Raw genomic sequence first — 8794 nt, 5'->3', positions numbered from 1 at the left:
TTTTCTCTTTCTACCTTTCTGTATTCTTAAATATTTAATAAGAAGTAGTATTGCTAATTTTAAAATGAGCTATAACTTACATAATGTACCCAAATCTTAAGTATACAATTGGACAAATATTTATATATATATACACACTGGTGGTCACCATCTGAATCATAACTATTTTCATCTCCCAATAAGCTCCCCCATGTTCCCTCCCAGTCCCTGATGCCCCCTAAAAGTAATTGTTATCCTGACCTCAATCATCATGCAATACCCTTACAAGGGAAGAAATAATAAACTTCACTTTTTTAATTATAAAAAATGTAAGAGATTGAAATAACAGATTATAAATATCTTGTATTAACACAGATACAAGCTCTTCCTCAAGGTGCTGACTGATATTCATGATTGTTCTGTGCCTGCAAAATAGATCTTCTAGGAAATGGCCACAGTGAGAGAGAAATAATCTATGTGAATTGAAGGTGAACCTTGATGGGTTCTGTAGGTTTGGTTCAGAACAGCAAGCTCCGTCCTAATTGGCACATGCAAAAAGTTAATATTCATATGAACTTGCAGAGTTTTTCAGTTCCTCTAGAGAGACCCTGCATGAACAGACTCCCCTTTGAGATTACTGATAATTATCAATTCTCAGTGAGCAGAATTCACTTGCTCTAAGTATCTTCTTTCTAAATATAGTTGCATAGGTTTGTCACCTTCCCAAGCTGGCCAGAATCTGAAGAAGTGAATGAAGAATTTTTTAAATTTCCCTATAGGATCCAAGAGGGCTGAAGACATCTCCTGTTTGAATAGTTGATACAACAGTGTTCTCCATAGAAAGACTTTCTGAAGCTTTCTTTCAGATCTAAACACTGTCATTAAGAGGACTCGCCTTCTTTTGTGTGATCAAGTTCACCGTACCATGGAGTTTGGCCTTTCCTCTCTAATGTCTCCTTAATGGAAGAGGCTAGTCCTGTCAACATGCCTTATTTCATAAACCTTAATATAGCTGAAAACAGTTGTCAAAGCTCCTCTCTGAGTTTAAATAATTTATTCTTCTAACTTTTCCATATGGAAGTGATTTTGTATAACTTCAAACATTTCAGGCTCTCCATTCCTCTCTAGACTCTCCATATGTGGGGAGGTGTGGACCAGAGTTTCAGGGTGAATCGGAGCAGCACTCAGACAGAAAAGAGGATGGTTCCCATTTACCGCATGCGTCTCCATCATGACTATGACTGTGAGGCCCCTTTCAGCTGTGTGCTTTTGCTTACTGACCTCCCCTCCCCGCCAGACCTCTTTTCCTCTGCACCAAACAACATTTGCTTTTCTTGATAGCATTATGTCTGGAGTTTCAACATCCTCCCTCTAACCCTGTCAGCTCCCCCGAGGGGCTTCTCTTCCCTTTCCCTTTACTCATAGTACCTTCCTTTTCCTAAACATGTTTTGGCCAGCATTTTTGTCCTGTTTTTTAAATCTGGCTCCCTGACCCTGTTGGATGCATCAACCACACCTGCCTCTGATCACCGATGGATCTTCCATGCTGTGTCCCTACCACACAGGACATAGCTCTCTCTAAAAGCAAATCTCCACCACACCCAAAAACTAGTTCTGCCTTGGCTTCTCAGTGACTGCTCAAACAATGTGCTCCAATATCCCAATTGCCTGTTTAACTCACACTTTGTGGGTTATTTTCTGGACACATACACACTAAATGAGAGAGAATGATGTCCTACCTTCCCCCTTAGGTGTCCAGCCTGTCCCCCACATAATATTCTACCCGTGTAGCAAACACCTGCCCATTTTAATAGGCTTACATAATATATTCAAAATATATCCAGCACCTCAGTTTCCTTATCTCAAGAGATTGATGAAAACGACTTCACAGGACAGTGGGTGGGCAAAACAAGGAAAGCTAATCTCCTACATAGAGTACCTGCATAGTGTCTGACACATAGTAGGAAGTGGGGTGTTTTTTTTATTTGTTTTTTAAAGATTAATTGATTGATTGATTGATTGATTTTAGAGAGAGAACACAAGCGTGAGGAGCAGAGGGGAAAGGAATCTCAAGCAGGTTCCACAAGCCTTGATCTCACAACCCTGAGTTCAAGCAAGCGGAAACCAAGAGTCAGGCACTCAACCAACTGCGCCACCAAGTGTTTTATTTTTTTTTAATTTTTTTATTGTTATGTTAATCACCATATATTACATCATTAGTTTTTGCGCCACCAAGTGTTTTAAAATCAGGTCTGTAACCATCTCTATTTTTTCTTTAAAAACAAAATGTTGACATTGCATGTGCAATCACACACACACACACACACACACACACACACACAGTGCCATTAACCTAAACTCTCAACTCCCTGGACAAACCCCAAATTAAGTTGTGTCTCCTCTGGGATATAAACCCTATCCCTTCTTCCTTTTCTTAAAGCAACCATCCGTGATGAAATCTCTCTCCTCCCCTAAACTCGTGGCCTGATATTGCTGCCACAGCCACACTCTCACAAACTCCAAGTTTATGTAGCCTCTCTCTATCCCCACCGGTAAGGTGCCACCATGTGTTTTGGTCACTCCTCGACTTGAGGAGTATAACTGTTGTCCAGATGGCCTCATCTCCCTATGTGCTTCTCAAGTCTAGTAAATATTAGACCTGCTGCCAAGATTCTCTCTCCCTCTGGTTATTCCGATCCCTACTGTTGCTTTTGTATTCATTTTGCACAAAATTCAACACATCTACAATCAGGAGTGAAAGCGAAGGGTCCCCTCACCTCAAACATGTTAGGTTACTTCTTACATTCTTCTAAATTTTTACTTTTGTAGGGTGTTTCTACTCCTTCCAATTTCCTTTCTCATTCTTCATGCACCACCTGGACTTTTTCCATTCATTCTATAAACTTTCCATTCTTCCTTCACAAGTGTTCCTAGAGCTCATCTAAAAATCCAATGATACCTAAATTATGACAAATCTGTTCCATGGGTACTATGCAGATTTTTAAAAATGAGGTAGTTATTCTGGTGTACAGAATATACACAAGATATACCATTCTTAGTTTGGGGAAGAAAAGGTATGGAAGAGTATGTATAGCTCGATCCTTTTAACATAAATACACACACACACACATCTGTGTGCATGTGCAGATACACACAGAGACATACTTGCACACTTTTCTGCAAGCATACACAAGAAATTACTTTAAATGTTTACTCCTGAGGAGAGGGACCTTTTTCTACTATTTGAATTTTCTAGCTGTGTGCTTTAATTACTTTTTCCCTGATACCATCAGGCATAATCTGGACAGTGGAACTATGGGCAATTCTTCTTTTTTTTTTATATTACTCAATATAAACATTATTATTGATGATCAATATATATTGATGATCAATATTAACATCTAAGAAATGTTACATTTAAGAAATAAAAGTAATGATGCCCCTACTCTAGAGGCTCCAGCCTAGAAAGGATTATTAGAAGAAGCTAATGCAGGCCTGTCACAGCCCATATGCTGAGAACATCATTTATTTTCAAATGTCAGGAGGGGTAACATTGTGTTTGGCACTGAGGCGGGGAAATAGAATTGCACCGGGAAAATAAAAGTGAATAAAAGATAGTGCCTGTCCTCAAGTGCTTTCTGTATAAATGGTAGAATAAAGTGCTGTAGTCGAGGCAAGACAGGGTACTGGCGGAAACCAGGATGGGAAACCTGCTCTGGGACATAACAAAGAAAGCTTCAGAGGAAGGGACAACTGAGCAGGACCCTGTATCAATTAGGATGGGTTAGGTAAACGCTGCAGTAAGAAATGAGCCCCAAAAGCCCAGTGCCTGACACCGCTAAGGTAGGTTTCTCACTTCCATGAAGCCCATCACCACGGGTCTGGGTAGCTCTCCATTTTTCCTGCTACGGGAATCTCAGGACAGTTGGCCATCCACAAAATGGTAAACTAGGCAAGTCAGTCTTCTGGGTCCTCTCACTTTTCCTTCCTTCTTCAGTACAATTTGTTCTTTCTCTTCACTGTTGACGATTAGCTTCTTCGTACCCCTCCTCTCCTCCTCTCCACCCAAGGAACTCAGCAGCCTCATGCTTATACTACACATTTGAATCATGAAGCCTGCCCCCACCCTGAACAACTGGTATAACTGCACCACCTCCTCATGCTTCAGACTCCTACTAGCCACCCTCCCAGGATCACAACTTATTTGAACTATGTGTCACTTTCGGCTATTTGAGAGGTGTGATGTGACACAGAAATGAGGAAATGTGGCTCTCACTACTCAGTGTCAGAAACAAATGAATGAGGGTCCCACTGAAAAAGAGCCTACCACGATTTACAGCAAATACAGAAAAAGGATTCAATGAGAAGTGAGTACCCACTCAGAGGAGGACTCCTCCTGCCCCTTTCTGAACCAGTTCCGGGCTCCCTCCCCTAACATTAGAGGCAAAGATCTGCAAACATAGAGCTGCTCAGCTGAGCTGCAATGAACACAGTTGTAGCAGACCTGACACCAACCGTGCGGATTTTTCTCTAGTGTGCTCTCCAGGCCCATTCTTCCCCCTTCTCTGCTCTGCTCAGTGATGGGAAGGTTCTCTGTGGATTATAGCACTGGTCTTCCTTGCCCTCTGGCTTCAGCCAGTAGGAGTTACTAACATGCAATCAGAGGATGGGAAAAGAAAAAGACCAGTGCATGGATTCCTCCAGCTTTTTACCTGCCTTGCTGCAGTGGGACAGTGACTATATTCCCCCATCTAAGGGCACAGTTCTATTGAGAGTCCCTTTGCCCATGGCTACAGCACTCACTGGGTTCCAAGAATAATCACTTTTTCAGATGTGGAAGTGGTAGCAGCTCCCCATCACTGCTGGGCCCTGGCTTCTTCACCATCTTTCATTGCTTCCCTTTTTTTTTTTAAAGATTTTATTCATTTATTTGACAGAGAGAGAGAGAGCATAAGCAGGGGAGCAGCAGGCAGAGGGAGAGGGAGAAGCAGGCCCCCGCTGAGCAGGGAGCCCAACATGGAGTTCCATCTCTGTACCCTGGGATCATGACCTGAGCCAAAGGCAGATGCTTAACTGACTGAGCCACCCAGGCGCCCCTTTCATTACCTTCCTTAACCCTATTCTCAACTACATTGCATTATCCCTTCATTAACCCCTCTTCAATTACCCCCTAAGTGTGCCATGTGTTTTCTGCCAGGATCTACCCATCTCAGTATCCCAGCCTTCTACAGGACAAGGGACTATACCCGAAGCTCAAGGAAGTCAGGTTAACCAAAAGAAGCAAAGTAAATTCCTCTATTGGAACTCTTGTACACTGTTAGTGGGAATATAAAGTGATGTAGTCACTCTAGAAAATAGTACAGCATTTCCTCAAAAAATTAAAATTGAATTCCCGTATGATCTAACAATTCCATTTCCAGGTATATACCCAAAAGAATTGAAAGCAGTGAGTCAGAGAGATATTTGTACCCCCATGTCTATGGCAGCATTGTTCGCCATCACCGAAGGTGAGAGCAACCCAAGTGTTCACTGACAGATGAATGGGTAAGCACAATGTGGAATACACATACAATGGAATATTATTCAGCCTTTAAAAAGAAGGAAATTCTGGCATCTGCTACAACAGGGATGAATCTGGAGGATATTATACAAAGTGAAATAAGCCAATCACAAAACCATAAATACTGTATGATTCCATGTATGTGAGACACTTAGTCTATTGGGAAGGAGAACGGTGATTGCCAAGGGCTGGGGAAGGAGGGACTGAGGAATTGCTCTATAACGGGTATGGAGTTTCAGTTTTGCAAAATGAAAACAGTTCTGGAGATGGATGGTGGTGATGGTTGCCCAAAAATGTCAATGTACTTAATACCACTGAACCATACCATTTAAGATCACGGTTAAGACAGTACATTTTGTGTGTATCTTGTCACAGTTTAAAATAATAATAAAAAAAAATTTCCCTGTGCCCTGATAAAGAAACTTTTGCTTATAAGAGCAAGCACCAAGCATGCAAGAATCCAGCTCAGGTTGGACAGGAAGTGAATGGATACGCCTTCCTACAAGCTTTCAGAAGCACGAGGAACCCAACTGAACTAACGTGAGTCAGTCCAGGAAAGCCAAAGCCAATGGCACGTGGAATGCCTGGAAGCCCCAGAACATACCTATTTATACGGAAGGCTCTATACCAGAACTGAATGCTGCTCTTAGGCAGTAGAAACACAGCTATGGGCTCCACGGTCTCCTCCAGCAGCCTCCTGTAGAGATTGAGCTCCCTGCCCCCAAAACAAGGCAGCCTTTTTCACTTCCTCTTCCACCTGGATAGAATAAAAGCCAGAGGAGTCTGAATCAAGACACTGACTTTTAAGTTTGTTTTGTTTTAACTGTGTCCCTATAGAACCCTTCAGTTCCCAGAATCTATGGCATCCTCTATTTTTATTCGGAAGCCCAGGATCCAGTCACAGGGAAACTGGGATAAAGCCTGATAATATCTCATTACACAATAGGCACAAAAGTTCTACGCTGGAAGGAGCTCCTGGTCCTACCTCCTGGGTGAAGCAGAGCTAGGAAAGTCCAGCTGTAGCTAATTAAGAGAAACTTCCATCAGGCCAACAGCATGAAGACAAGTAACAGTCTAGACCAGTGCTTCTCGGAAGTGTGGGTCCCAAACCAGCAGTGTCTGCATTATGCGGGAACTTATTAGAAATGCAGATTCATAGGTCCTACCCGAGATCTGAGTCAGAAATTCTGGGAGGGGCCCAGGAGCCTGTGTTGTAATAAGCCCCCCAGCTGATTCTGATGCCCAACCAAGTGTGAGAGTCACTGGTCTACACCCACAGGTCTCGGCCTAAGCACTTATAAACAGGCAAATCCCCAAGCTCAATTCCAGAAAGTCTGATTTACAAGTTAGAGGCACAGTTGAGAAACAGTGTTATAGACTAGCAGGTTGTGTATAAGAACTCTAGCAACAGAAGATACTGGTAGGCAGGCGAGCTTAGCAGTGAGCAATCAAGGGACAGAGTTTATCCTGGGGATGGTGGGAAACTGTATAAGTGCTGGCGAGCTCTAGTCCCAGCACACGTTTTGGAGACAGATTCATGCTCTGAGGAGGTGCGGGTAAAAGAAACACAGAAGAGGAGAAAGTGGAAAAGATAAGAAAGGCCTGGATAAGGCATTTAGCCACAGGGACAAGTAGAGATCAAACCACCAAAACTGGACAGAGTTCCCCAATGTAGCCTTTTATTTTTTTTATTAACTTATAATGTATTATTTGTTTCAGGGGTACAGGTCTGTGATTCATCAGTCTTACACAATTCACGGCGCTCAACATAGTACATACCCTCCCCAGTGTCCATCACCCAGCCACCCCATCCCTCCCATGCCCCTCCACTCCAGCCACCCTCAGTTTGTTTCCTGAGATTAAGAGTCTCTTATGGTTTTAGCCATTCTGACGGGTGTGAGGTGGTTATCTCATTGAGGTTTTGATTTGGATTTCCCTGATGCCGAGCGATGTTGAGCACTCTCTCATGTGTCTGTTGGCCATTTGGATGTCTTCTTTGCAGAAATGTCTGTTCATGTCTTCTACCCATTTCTTGGATTATTTGTTCTTTGGGTGTTGAGTTTGATAAGTTCTTTACAGATTTTAGATACTAGCCCTTTATCTGATATGTCATTTGCAAATATCTTCTCCCATTCTGTCGGTTGTCTTGTGGTTTTGTTGACTGTTTCTTTTGCTGTGCAAAAGCTCTTTATCTTGATGAAGTCCCAGTAGTTCATTTTTGCCCTTGCTTCCCTTGCCTTTGGTGATGTTTCTAGGAAGAAGTTGCTGCGGCTGAGGTCGAAGTGGTTCCTGCCTGTGATCTCCTCAAGGATTTTGATGGACTCCTGTCTCACATTTAGGCCTTTCATCCATTTTGAGTCTATTTTTGTGTGTGGTGTAAGGAAATGGTCCAGTTTCATTCTTCTGCATGTGGCTGTCCAATTTTCTCAACACTATTTGTTGAAGAGACTGTCTTTTTTCCAGTGGACATTCTTTCCAGCTTTGTCAAAGATTAGTTGACCATACAGTTGAGGGTCGATCTCTGGGCTCTCTATTCTGTTCCACTGATCTATGTGTCTGTTTTTCTGCCAGTACCATACTGTCTTGATGATGACAGCTTTGTAATAGAGCTTGAAGTCTGGAATTGTGATGCCACCAGCTTTGCTTTTCTTTTTCAACATTCCTCTGTCTATTCAGGGTCTTTTCTGGTTCCATACAAATTTTAGGATTGTTTGTTCCATTTCTTTGAAAAAAGTTGATGGTCAGATGGCCAACAGACATGAAAAAATTCTCGATATCACTCGGCATCAGGGAAATAAAAATCAAAACCTCAATGAGATACCACCTCACACCAGTCAGAATGGCTAAAATTAATAAGTCAGGAAATGTCAGATATTGGCGAGGATGTGAAGAAAGGGGAACCCTCCTACACTGTAGGTGGGAACGTAAGCTGGTGCAGTCACTCTGGAAAACAGTATGGAGGTTCCTCAAAAAGTTGAAAATAGAGCTACCTTATGACCCAGCAATTATACTACTGGGTATTTACCCCAAAGATACAAACGTAGTGATCTGAAGGGGCACATGCACCCCAATGTTTATAGCAGCAATGTCCACAATAGCCAAACTATGGAAAGAGCCTAGATGTCCATCAACAGATGAATGGATAAAGAAGAAGTGATATGTATATATATATATATATATATATATATATATATATATATATATATACATATCACTTCTTCTTTATCCATTCATCTGTTGATGGACATCTAGGCT

The sequence above is a fragment of the Callorhinus ursinus genome, unplaced genomic scaffold (assembly GCF_003265705.2).
Source record: "Callorhinus ursinus isolate GAN/ISIS: 27379988/994484 unplaced genomic scaffold, GSC_fseal_2.0 scaffold11, whole genome shotgun sequence".
In the NCBI taxonomy this organism is placed as follows: domain Eukaryota; kingdom Metazoa; phylum Chordata; class Mammalia; order Carnivora; family Otariidae; genus Callorhinus; species Callorhinus ursinus.
The sequence above is the reverse complement of the archived record's forward strand: the minus strand, read 5'-3'. Positions refer to the sequence as shown.